Source organism: Canis lupus, chromosome 8, assembly GCF_003254725.2.
Source record: "Canis lupus dingo isolate Sandy chromosome 8, ASM325472v2, whole genome shotgun sequence".
Lineage (NCBI taxonomy): Eukaryota > Metazoa > Chordata > Mammalia > Carnivora > Canidae > Canis > Canis lupus.
Window position 1 is genome coordinate 56,728,952 of NC_064250.1, and position 10,361 is coordinate 56,739,312.

General features: G+C 41.5%; 1 pseudogene; it reads left to right on the plus strand.

The window, feature by feature from the left end:
- Nucleotides 1–5,910: 5,910 nt before the first annotated feature.
- On the plus strand, nt 5,911–8,436 carry LOC112657504 (40S ribosomal protein S6-like; annotated as a pseudogene).
- The last annotated feature ends 1,925 nt before the right edge of the window (nt 8,437–10,361 follow it).

The window sequence follows — 10,361 nt, forward strand, 5'->3', positions numbered from 1 at the left end:
CCTTCCGGCGTCTCGGCCTGTGTGGGTGGAGCGTGCGAGCTGCTCGCTCTGAGGCGCCCACGGTTCGGCTGGTGTCGACCTCGGTCTGTGGTGACCAAGCGACCTGCAGGTGTGTGCGCGTTAGCAGTCAATACTGGGTGCTGCTGTCATTTTTGGAAGACTTTTAAGTGTAATGATCATAATCGCGAGAATCCCAATCCCAGGAGCTGTGAGGATCTGGTTGTACCGGGGATGAGAGAGGCCGGAAACACACCTGGTAAGTGGCCGGGCCCAGGCCCCCTGCTCCGCTTTGCTCCGCTTGGCTTGGCCCCTCCTCTCCCCTGTCCCCTGACCTCTCCAATGAAACAGCCAAAATTTTGACCTTTTTGTTAGGATGTATTTTTGGTTAAAAAAAAATAAAAGTCACACTAACAGTTTTCTTCTTTATGTCTAAATACTCAGCCAGCTTCCATGGTTCCTGTCCTACAGAACGGGGTTTATCAGTTGGTCCCCCAAAATATTTGTATCAGCAAAACAAGAAAGATGGTATTTGTTTTCTTATCACCTGAGCCTATCTACTCAAGCCACTTATCCTTTTTTTTTTTTTTTTAAATCATCTGTGTCCAAAAGCACTATATCCTGTGTTTTGGATGCCATTATCATTCAAATCGTGTCCAAAAAAGTCTAGAAATATCCCGAAGCTAGAAAGCGTCTGGAGTGTGCCAAGGCCGACTACAGCTCTCGCGGCAAGATAGTTGCCAGTCTGATTGGAATGTCTGAAAAGAATGATTAGAATTACAGTGTTCTGCTTGATTTGAAGAGGGCTCCCCAGAGTGAGGTGGAGACCAGGAAATCCACCTGCTACATATATACACATATTTTATATGGGTGTTTAGTGGATTTATACAGAGCTATGGAGGAATTGGTAATTGTTTTAAAATCATTTTTAAAAGCTAGGGTCATATTATATACACTTTTCTGGCTTTTCTCTCTTTTTTCCCCATTGTGAAGATCCTTGGCGGCAGCTCTCCCAAGAGGCAAGGCCAAGAATCTCCTGGATGCCTTGTCAACTCAAGTCATGGCAGAGAATATGCAGAGAGGTAAAGGTGACCACAAACAACGTAAAGGCAGACGAAACTCCGTTCACTCTGACTTTCCAATGTCGTGATCCTCAAGGATAATCACTGAATGTTGTCAACTAGGACACGTTTAAACCCACTGCTTATGGGAGCAAACTGACAAATAATATAAAGATTAACTTTCAGCCACCTAGGTGGCTCAATGGGTTAATCATCTGTCTTAGGCTCTGGTCATGATCCCAAGGTCCTGGGATCTAGCCCCATCTGGCTCCCTGCTCAACAGGGAGTTGGCTTCTTCCTCTCCCTCTGCCCCTCCCCCTGCACTCTGGCTCTTTCTCTCTCTCTCAAAAAAGTAAATAAAATCTTAAAAAAAAAAAAAAAAAAAACCCTCTAAAGGAGTGGGGTTCAAAGTGAGTAGAAGCTGCTGTGAGCTACAAATTAACCAGAGAATGTTTACCGAGAGTACTGTCACTATCTCATGCCTCCCTAGAAATGCCAAACTGGGGGAAATGGAATTTAAGGTGAATATTGAGTGAGCTGAGGCCAAGGCTGAGACTAACAGTCAGTGGTATGGAGGGAGTGGGTTAAAGAGAGGTGGCTTAGAAGTCAGAGATCAAGAGCAAGCATGAGAGGCTGACAAAACCATCCGGAGCTAGGAAAGGTGTAGCAGCTGAGGGTCACCACCTCCCAGAAGACACCGAACCAGGAAACTATTTAAAGGTATGAAAGCAGCCATTGCTCCCTGGAGATGGGCGGATCTGGAAATCCAGGACAGGCTGACTTCAATCGAAGGCTTCTTTTACTTTTTCCAGTGTAGGAATTGTTCAGACTGTAACACATTTTTGCGACTTTGCCCTAGGAAGCCACGTGGCTACGATGCCACATCTGACAGCGGCTAAAGACTCTCAGCTATCCTCGTAAGGAAAAATTATCTGTCTGTTCTAAATCTCTGATTAAAACTTTTAAAACCCAACTGATTACATTTCAAACAAGGAAGACTTTCGAGACTCATATAACCAACTGGGACGTCTAGTCTGCAGAGAGAATTAATAATTTTAGGATTTGATTCATGCCAGGGAAGAGAAAAAGTTCCAAAGGCCAAGGGAACTACACACTTTATAACATACTTATTTCCCACAACAAATATGAGCCAGCAAAACTTGAGCAGTGATACAGTAGAGATGGGAATGGATGAACAAGAATAGCATCTGTAGTTTTATTAAAAATGCATATTAACCCAGATTAAAATTACATGGGCTATCAATCCTCTTGTTTCATAGAATGTTGCATGCCAGCTGGGTTCAAAGAAAAAAAATACCTTTTACTCTCCCTGCTAAGCTCTATTGTTGCATGGTTTCCCAGGTGCATGAGGGACTTGATCTGCCCCTGGGGAATAGAGAACAGGCCAAGAACGGGAGTTTGACACCCGACCTGAGTCCTGAGATGGCTCAAAATCAACTCAACTTGCACCCAAAACTGGAAGGGAATGTTTTTCAAGGTGTGGTTGTCAGTGCTCACAGCTAGGTGACTTTCTCACTATACAATTGGTTGTTAACAGAAAAACGAAAACAAAAAACCCCAAAAACAAGCAATGCAGAGAAGCCAAAATGTCACACTAAAGTCAGCTTCCTGCAACAGAAGAGAGGAGGCCAGATATCTGATGTAATTATGTAACTGTCTCAGGTAAAGAGATTTGTTTAAGCTGTTATGTCAATTACCTGAGTGTGTAGAAATAGTTCTGTGCCAAAGAGCTCTTTGTCAAAGTTAACAAGGCATTAATCTGTTAATTCAAATTGAACGTTAAGAAGACTGAGTTTGACTCTATGACCTGATATTTTGATTTGTGCAATGAGGCAGGAGTTCTGTTTTAATTTCTTCAATGATGTCAAATTTGACTATATTGAGCTAAAGGGACTAAATGCTTCTGATCCAAGTAGATGATGATCATATAACTCAGGGTATAAAATTAAAAAAAAAAAACTATATAATAATATGACTTGAACTTCCTTTATTTATGAAACTGACCCAAATACATGAAATATTAGGCAATTTCTCAGTAAAATTGGTTAAGGCACTGTTTGCCCTGAATAGAATGTTTAAAACTGTCTTAAAATTTTTCAGATGTATGAAATTTCTCTGGTCTCAATTTTAAATTTTTAGGAATATAACATGCTAATAACCAAAACTATTCCTTTAGTCAGACCCCATGCTGTCAACACATTTATATTTTGTGAACCCTCTTCTCTGTTAAGAATTTTCCCCAACTTCTGCTAAGCAGGATAACCCTCCAGGGAAAAATATACTTTTTTGAATTCTCCATTTTTTTTTTTAGAGGATTTTGGGTAGTAACAGTTTCTGCCTAATTGCATTTGCAATTAAGCATTACGTTCTAGAACAATTTGTTTTTTAAGACTCCTCTCATTCTGATTCTCCTAGTACAATGAATAGTTTTCTTGTTTCTTCTCTCTCTCTTTTCCTTGTAGAAATAGTAATAGTAGGAATGGTATGGCCATGAGATAGAAAAATAGAGTTGTACCTTTGAAAGTTATCAGATATAAAAAATCTGTGATACAGTACAAATATGATTTCAGACTCCTTAAATCAGGAGGGACTGTGACCTAGGCTAAATCTCTGCCCCCCACCCTCTCCATAAAGCTACAGTTTTTATCAGCTGATTGGCCTATATAGAAAGTAGAAAATCTCAGAAGTGTTCAGAAAATGACAGGTAAATAAGTAACTGTTGTAGTAGGTTATTGAGACAACATAACACTGCTGATTGACTTAAGAGCTGGACCCTGCCCCTCGTCTCGTCTGTCCTTGGAATGTATTCTCTGCCCACCATTCCCGTAGTGTGAGCTACTCTCAAGGATGCAGCTTTGAGAGAGCAATGTATTGTTGAGACCACCTGGACAGGATACATGCTGACTGAACCCAGGTAGGGTCTCAATATAAACTTTTAACATTCTGGCTGGTAGTAGGTATGCAGATCTACTCAGCTTGCAGCTGCCCAGGACAAACTTCATATGTAATTTCCTTTGCTTATTAAATAAAGTGGCCTGTCTCTTTCTCCCATCTCTCCTTGCCCCAGAGTAAGTTTCAGGTTTCACTTGGGAAACTCCCAGCATTTGGAACCAACGATAATTAGCTCCAACATTACTTGCCTGCACCTTAAGACAAAAGATTGCACCATATGTGTGATTCCAGGTAGCACTCTTGCATTTTGTGACCTTTAATGGCTGCAATTAACATAAATATGTCCAAAAATGACTTCAAAACTTTGTTTTGTTTGTTTTGTGTTCCTTTTCAACCTCCTCAGAGAACAGCCTGTTTTCGTACAGGTGCTAGATCCGGGCTCCTCACGATTTTCTTGTGTACCCCTCTTACTAGTACTACTTGGGTAACCAAATTGTTATCTGGTTGATGGCACCAAAGGATCTTCAGTGATACTAATCAAACTACATTGTATTTTTGTTTTTGTTTTTCCACAAAATGTCCAACCCGTTTAGAACATTGTTATTAACTTATGACTTAGGCAAAATGTGGCACTACATAGAATGCCCCTGGGTAGCCCACCTTTCATCTTTGTATTAGCATATGCCCTGTGCTCTGGTCTCCAGAGTGTTTAAGGAGAGCTAAATAATAACCTCTATCCCACATTCTACTTAATTAAAATGTTATCTAATTAGCACGTTCCCTAACCTAAAGAGCATGAAATAGCTCTTAATCCAAGACATAGGCTATCATAAAATAATAAGCTTTTGTCATAAGCAAAATATATAATTTACCCTCACACCCATCATTTGGTGCTAACTTGTGAGCCAGTTCTCATCTAATGAAAACATGAGATGTTTGACAAAGTATACTGCTTTGTCAGCCCCATTCTCATTTTTGCTATGCCACAAAAAAAAAAAAAAAAAAAAAAATCTTACTATATCAATCCTATCCCCTTCAATATGAAAAGGAAACATCTACTCCCAGCTAAGTGCAAAAATTTCTGAGACCAATCCTTCAGAGTGTGTTTCATTATGAGTGAGTACAAACCTCTACATTTGATTAAAATAAAAGTTGAACACACTGATGTAAATTATTGCAGAACACAAGGGTTCATAAAAGCTAGAGAGAATCATTAGATTATAGAAATGATTTTATAAGAGAAATGATTCTCTCCCCTGCTTTAAATGTCTTTTATGTACATATATGTGAGCATGATTATGACTTTAAAGTTTATTGCAGGAAACATCTATTCTTCCCAGTTCTGATATTTTAATTCATGATATTTTCACATTTCCTTTTGCCTTTGTTCTGGCATTTAGCTCTCTGGAGCCATTATTCAAAGTGATACTTAATAGCCCCAATAAGAAAGCAACATCTTTCAGTAATGCACATGACTGCTTAATGATGCAAGATCATCTTAATTCCCTCTCCCTGTGTTTTATTTTCCTTTAGGGGGCAACAATTCTAAAGGCTTAACTCTGTCTCAGCTGGTGAAAGTTGAATTGCCCTGCTGAGTGCCGTGGCATTCTTTCCCTCCTCAGTTGGTCCAAGGAATAAAAATCCTAATGGTCTTTGGAGAGTGAACCATTTGAAGAGTGTTAGTGGTTTGTGTCCAAAACTTTGTTGCTGGGGGAATTGAGTTAAACGTGAGGGGACAGAGAGGCTGCTGTTTCCAAAACCTCTTAAAAAACATAAAATCACACCAAGTGATATGTCATTTTACAGATTTCTCCCTTTAACACCATTTTCCCAAAGGCTGACCTGCTACTTAAATCAGGAAAGTAGAAATATGGCCGATCGCTTGGAATATAAGAGGAAGAAGCCCAGAGAGCTGGAGTGTACTGAATTCCAGGTCTGTTACAAAAGAATGAATAATGGGTATGCTGCAGGCATGATTAGCCCGGGGTTACTTTTTTTTATGAACATCCAAACTGCTCTGGCTCCAAACCCCATGTGTTAAACTGTGGGCACCCCTCCTCTCCACCATAGATTTTGTTTTCCAGATAATTCCTAAGTTCCCCAGAGGTGCTTGATTCAATCCTTGCTGTCACTCTATTGAAGCTGAAGCAGAGATTCTGACATGCTCATCGAGGCCAGACTCTGTAAACTCAGTCCTGCCTGTTCCCCTCTCCCACCACCCCTGGAAGTCAGGTGTCTCCAAAGTCCTTAAGACCTCCCAGAATCATATGGTGGACAAAAAAAAGGGACTGGTCCCTACAGCTTCAGCCCTTGGATTGTTATGGGTCTCTGACCAGTCCACAGCCTCCCTTCCCACCCAGCAGAGTAGCATGTTGGCTGATTGTCCTTGTGCTGATGCTAATGACCTGCTGGCCAAATGGCCCTTCGGCTAGGCTTATCTGAATATAAGGGAGCCCTTCCTTCAGCACTGCCTTTCTGCCTGAAGTGTGAAACAGACTCAACCACTAAGATGAGATTTACCTTTACAGAAGATTTTATGCAAGTGCTTCTGGATAAGATCTTGTCCAACTCCCCAAGACTGAGGGGAATCTTGACAGGTTGCTTTACCTCACCAGGTGCAGCCCCTGACCCTACCCCAACCTTCACTGCTGGTTTCCTAGAGCCAGCACATGCACAAGAGTAATTACATATTGAATGCAATTTAAACTCCCCTACTAAAAAGGAAGCACATTAAATCCTATAGCTCTACCTCGGTCATTTGAGTTTGTGTCACTAACAGAGCTCAGATTTGTTCCATCTGAAATGGTACATGCAGGTTAATTACAACTCAGGAGGAGGAACACATCCCCATCACTCTGAGTGCATGTGGACAAAATTCCCCTTGAAGACAGACTATTCTGGGCCTCACTTTACTCCCACAGCCCTTGCTCAGTGACTGCCCCACTGGTGATGTACACAGAAGGAACAGAGAATATGTGGTTCAGCCCACCTTGGATATCTCCGGTGTCCGTTCCGTTATTTGCAGGGCCTATTTTAAAATGGACAGGTAGACAGGTCTCTTTTTCATGGTGCCTCTGAGGTGGTAGGCTGCTTCAGGATGAAGGTGAACATCTTTTTCCCAGCCACTGGCTGCCTGAAACTCATTGAAGTGGATGATGAGCGCAAACTGCATACCTTTTATGAGAAGCCTATGGCCACAGAAGTTGTTGCTGATGCTCTGGGGGAGGAATGGAAGGGTTACGTGGCCTGAATCAGTGGTGGCAATGATAAGGCTTCCCCATGAAGCAGGGTGTCTTGACCCATGGCCCCGTCCACCTGCTGCTGAGTAAGGGGCATTCCTGCTATTGACCCAGGAGGACTGGAGAGGGGAAGCGCAAATCTGTTTGCGGTTGCATTGTGGATGCCAATCTCAGTGTTCTCAATTTGGTTATTGTGAAAAAAGGGGAGAAGGATACTCCTGGACTCACTGATACTACTGTGCCTCATCGCCTGGGGCCCAAAAGAGCCAGCAGAATCTGAAAGCTTTTTAATCTGTCAAAAGAAGACAATGTCCACCAGTATGTTGTTAGAAAGCCCCTACACAAAGAAGGTAAGAAACCTAGAACCAAAGCACCCAAGATTCAGCGTCTTGTTACTCCACGTGTCCTCCGACACAAATGTCGGCATACTGCTTTGAAGAAACAGCGTACTAAGAAAAATAAGGAAGAGGCTGCAGTATATGCTAAACTTTTGGCCAATAGAATGAAGGAGGCCAAAGAAAAATGCCAGGTACAGATTGCCAAGAGACAGAGGCTGTCCTCTCTGAGAGCTTTTACCTCTTTGCCCAGTCAAAAATGAGATTTTCTAAGAGTGACAAAATAAATAAGATCAGACACCAAAAAATAAAAATAAATTAAAAAATTAAATTAATAAAATTAAAATGGACAGGTGGAGCCCCTTGTCCAAAGCAAAGGGAAAAATGTAGCATTAAAGCTACTAAAATATACAACTTTTTATTTCTTTTGTGGTCCTTCTCTCAACCTGTCATGATGTCTTTTATCTGCTGTTTCATGTCACCCTCCCTCGGGTACGGTGGTAGTCACAAGGCTGGTGTAGATGTTCATAGGCTCCCAGGCTTAGGCCCTGCTCTATGATTCTGTGATACACACAGCAGCACACTGCTTACACATTTCTCCTCCCCATAGCTGCAGGACTGATGCAGTGCGTGGGGAGGGAATGGAGACCATCTCCCCTTCCCAGTGCCTGCCACCTGCCTTTTCAATCTGTATCAAAGGGTGACCACCAAGTGGTTGCAACCTCCCACATGGGGACATACTCTGTGCCTGAATCAGGAGTGGGCAAGGAGACTGATCCTCACCCCCAGCCCCTGGTTAAATACTTGGAGCTCTGAACCAGGAGGGCCACAGTCATGTCCTATCCCAAAATGTGGCAGAATGATCGTGTCTGACCCCGATCTTCCCTCCCTGTCCCTAGGTCCAGGCCCATACAGGATGAGTTTGGAGATGCAGAGGGAGGCAGCAGTGGGCAGGGGTGAGGAGGGGAAGGCCAGATGACCCGGGATGCCATGGACTCAAGCAAAAGGCTTTCCTCAAAAAGGTGAGAAGAAAGCCAGAGATAGGCCATGGATGAGCTGAGAGCATATTTGAAAATTAAATTATTTAGAATTTCAAGGCACTGGCCACAGATCATTAAACTCCAAGCCAGGACCCTTCTGAGCATAGCAGCTCTATGTAAAAGCATGGGTCACATCCCTTTCAATGGGCCTCATTCTGTTCTCCATTCTCTTGGCCAGACTCAGCAAGACTGACTCAGGCCCTCTGGAGGAGTTAGAGTGGGGCTATGCAGATTTGCTTTGACAGTTTGAGAAATGTTAGTCATGCAGAAGAGTGTTTGCAAGTCCATGTTCCACACACCTAGTGTCTGTAAGGAATATAGGTGACATTTTGATTTGATACTCAACTGCCTGGATTCTCTCCTGCTCTTGCTCTCTCTCACACAATGAATTATGAAATCCCTTGTTCCCTCATGAGACCAGGACAGCCATAAGGAGCAGTAGTTCTCCTCTGATATTCCATGGCATATGTGGTACCTGAGAAGCTCCCCCAAGGCAAGGAGACCCCCTCTGGCTCAGTGTTGCCTGTTACTGGGAAGGCCAGTCTGCCTCTTCTGTTTCTCTTATTTCAGATCATCTTCAGTATATATGAGTGGAGACTGTCCAACTCCTCAAGTGGTCATGCAGAGAAGCAGAGGTTGTCGGCAGAAGATACCAACTGATCAGCCAATCATTTAAAAATTATATTTCTCCTCAAAGTTATTACCAGCTTAAAACTAGTGTCTTTTGCTATAAGCTATCTTTGTTGAAGAGTTCATCTTCCCATGCTTGCAGTAGTTGCAAACATCTGCTTATGCTATGTAAGTTTTACCATGTAAATTGGTTACAAAATTGCTTTACCTACAAAAGATGGAAGATTCAATAGAGTAGATGAAGATGTGGGAAAAGATCTCAAATATCAAGGACATCACAAAGAGTTGGGCATGTATGTACAGCACAATTGTTGGGGTGGCATTCTCTGTGTAAACATCATAGTTGTGTATTTATTATGAACATTTTGTCTTAGAAAGGAGTGCTTTTCTTTTTCCTTTTTTTCTTTTTTTTCTAGTTCAACATGAGTTCCTGTATGGCCAAGCAATAGGGCTGCAAATCATATACTACTCCATTTCAAATGAGAATTGGGCAGGTGTAAGCCAGCTAACCATTTCAGAAGCTATACCTAAGGAGAAAAAAAAATAGTGTGAATTGCAAGAAATTAAGACTCACGGGAAAAATATAATAAAATTATCAAATGTCCTTGCCAATGTGACTCTCTTGAAATTAGGACATTCAAGTCAAATGTAAATTTCAGAACTCAAAATATATCATCACATAATTTAATAGGAAAATGTTTACAGAAAGTACTAAGATATATAATTTTCTGTTAATAACAAGAATTGCTAAGTAGCTTGAAAATAGAACCTGAATGATGTTTAACAATATACAAAATAAACATCGTTTTGTTACTTTTATTTTTTAAGATAAAACAACCATGAAAGCTTCTGTTCCATTTTGTAAGAAATATTTAATTTTCACTTTTAGCAGATTAACTTGAATTAACAATTACATCATTACATGTCATATCTTATAACTTCACCACAGACTACCTCAGAACACCACAGTGCCTCATACTATATCCTCAGCAGTGATGATCTACTCATGGTTTCTTGAACAAACTATACTAAATCAGGAATTGGCATCTAGTCATGTCATTCCTTTTACTTAAAATACTTCCTTTCACTCAAGGCCATTTACTTATCATCCTTTAAAATCATGTTGTTAGGCTCCACTTGCTCTGA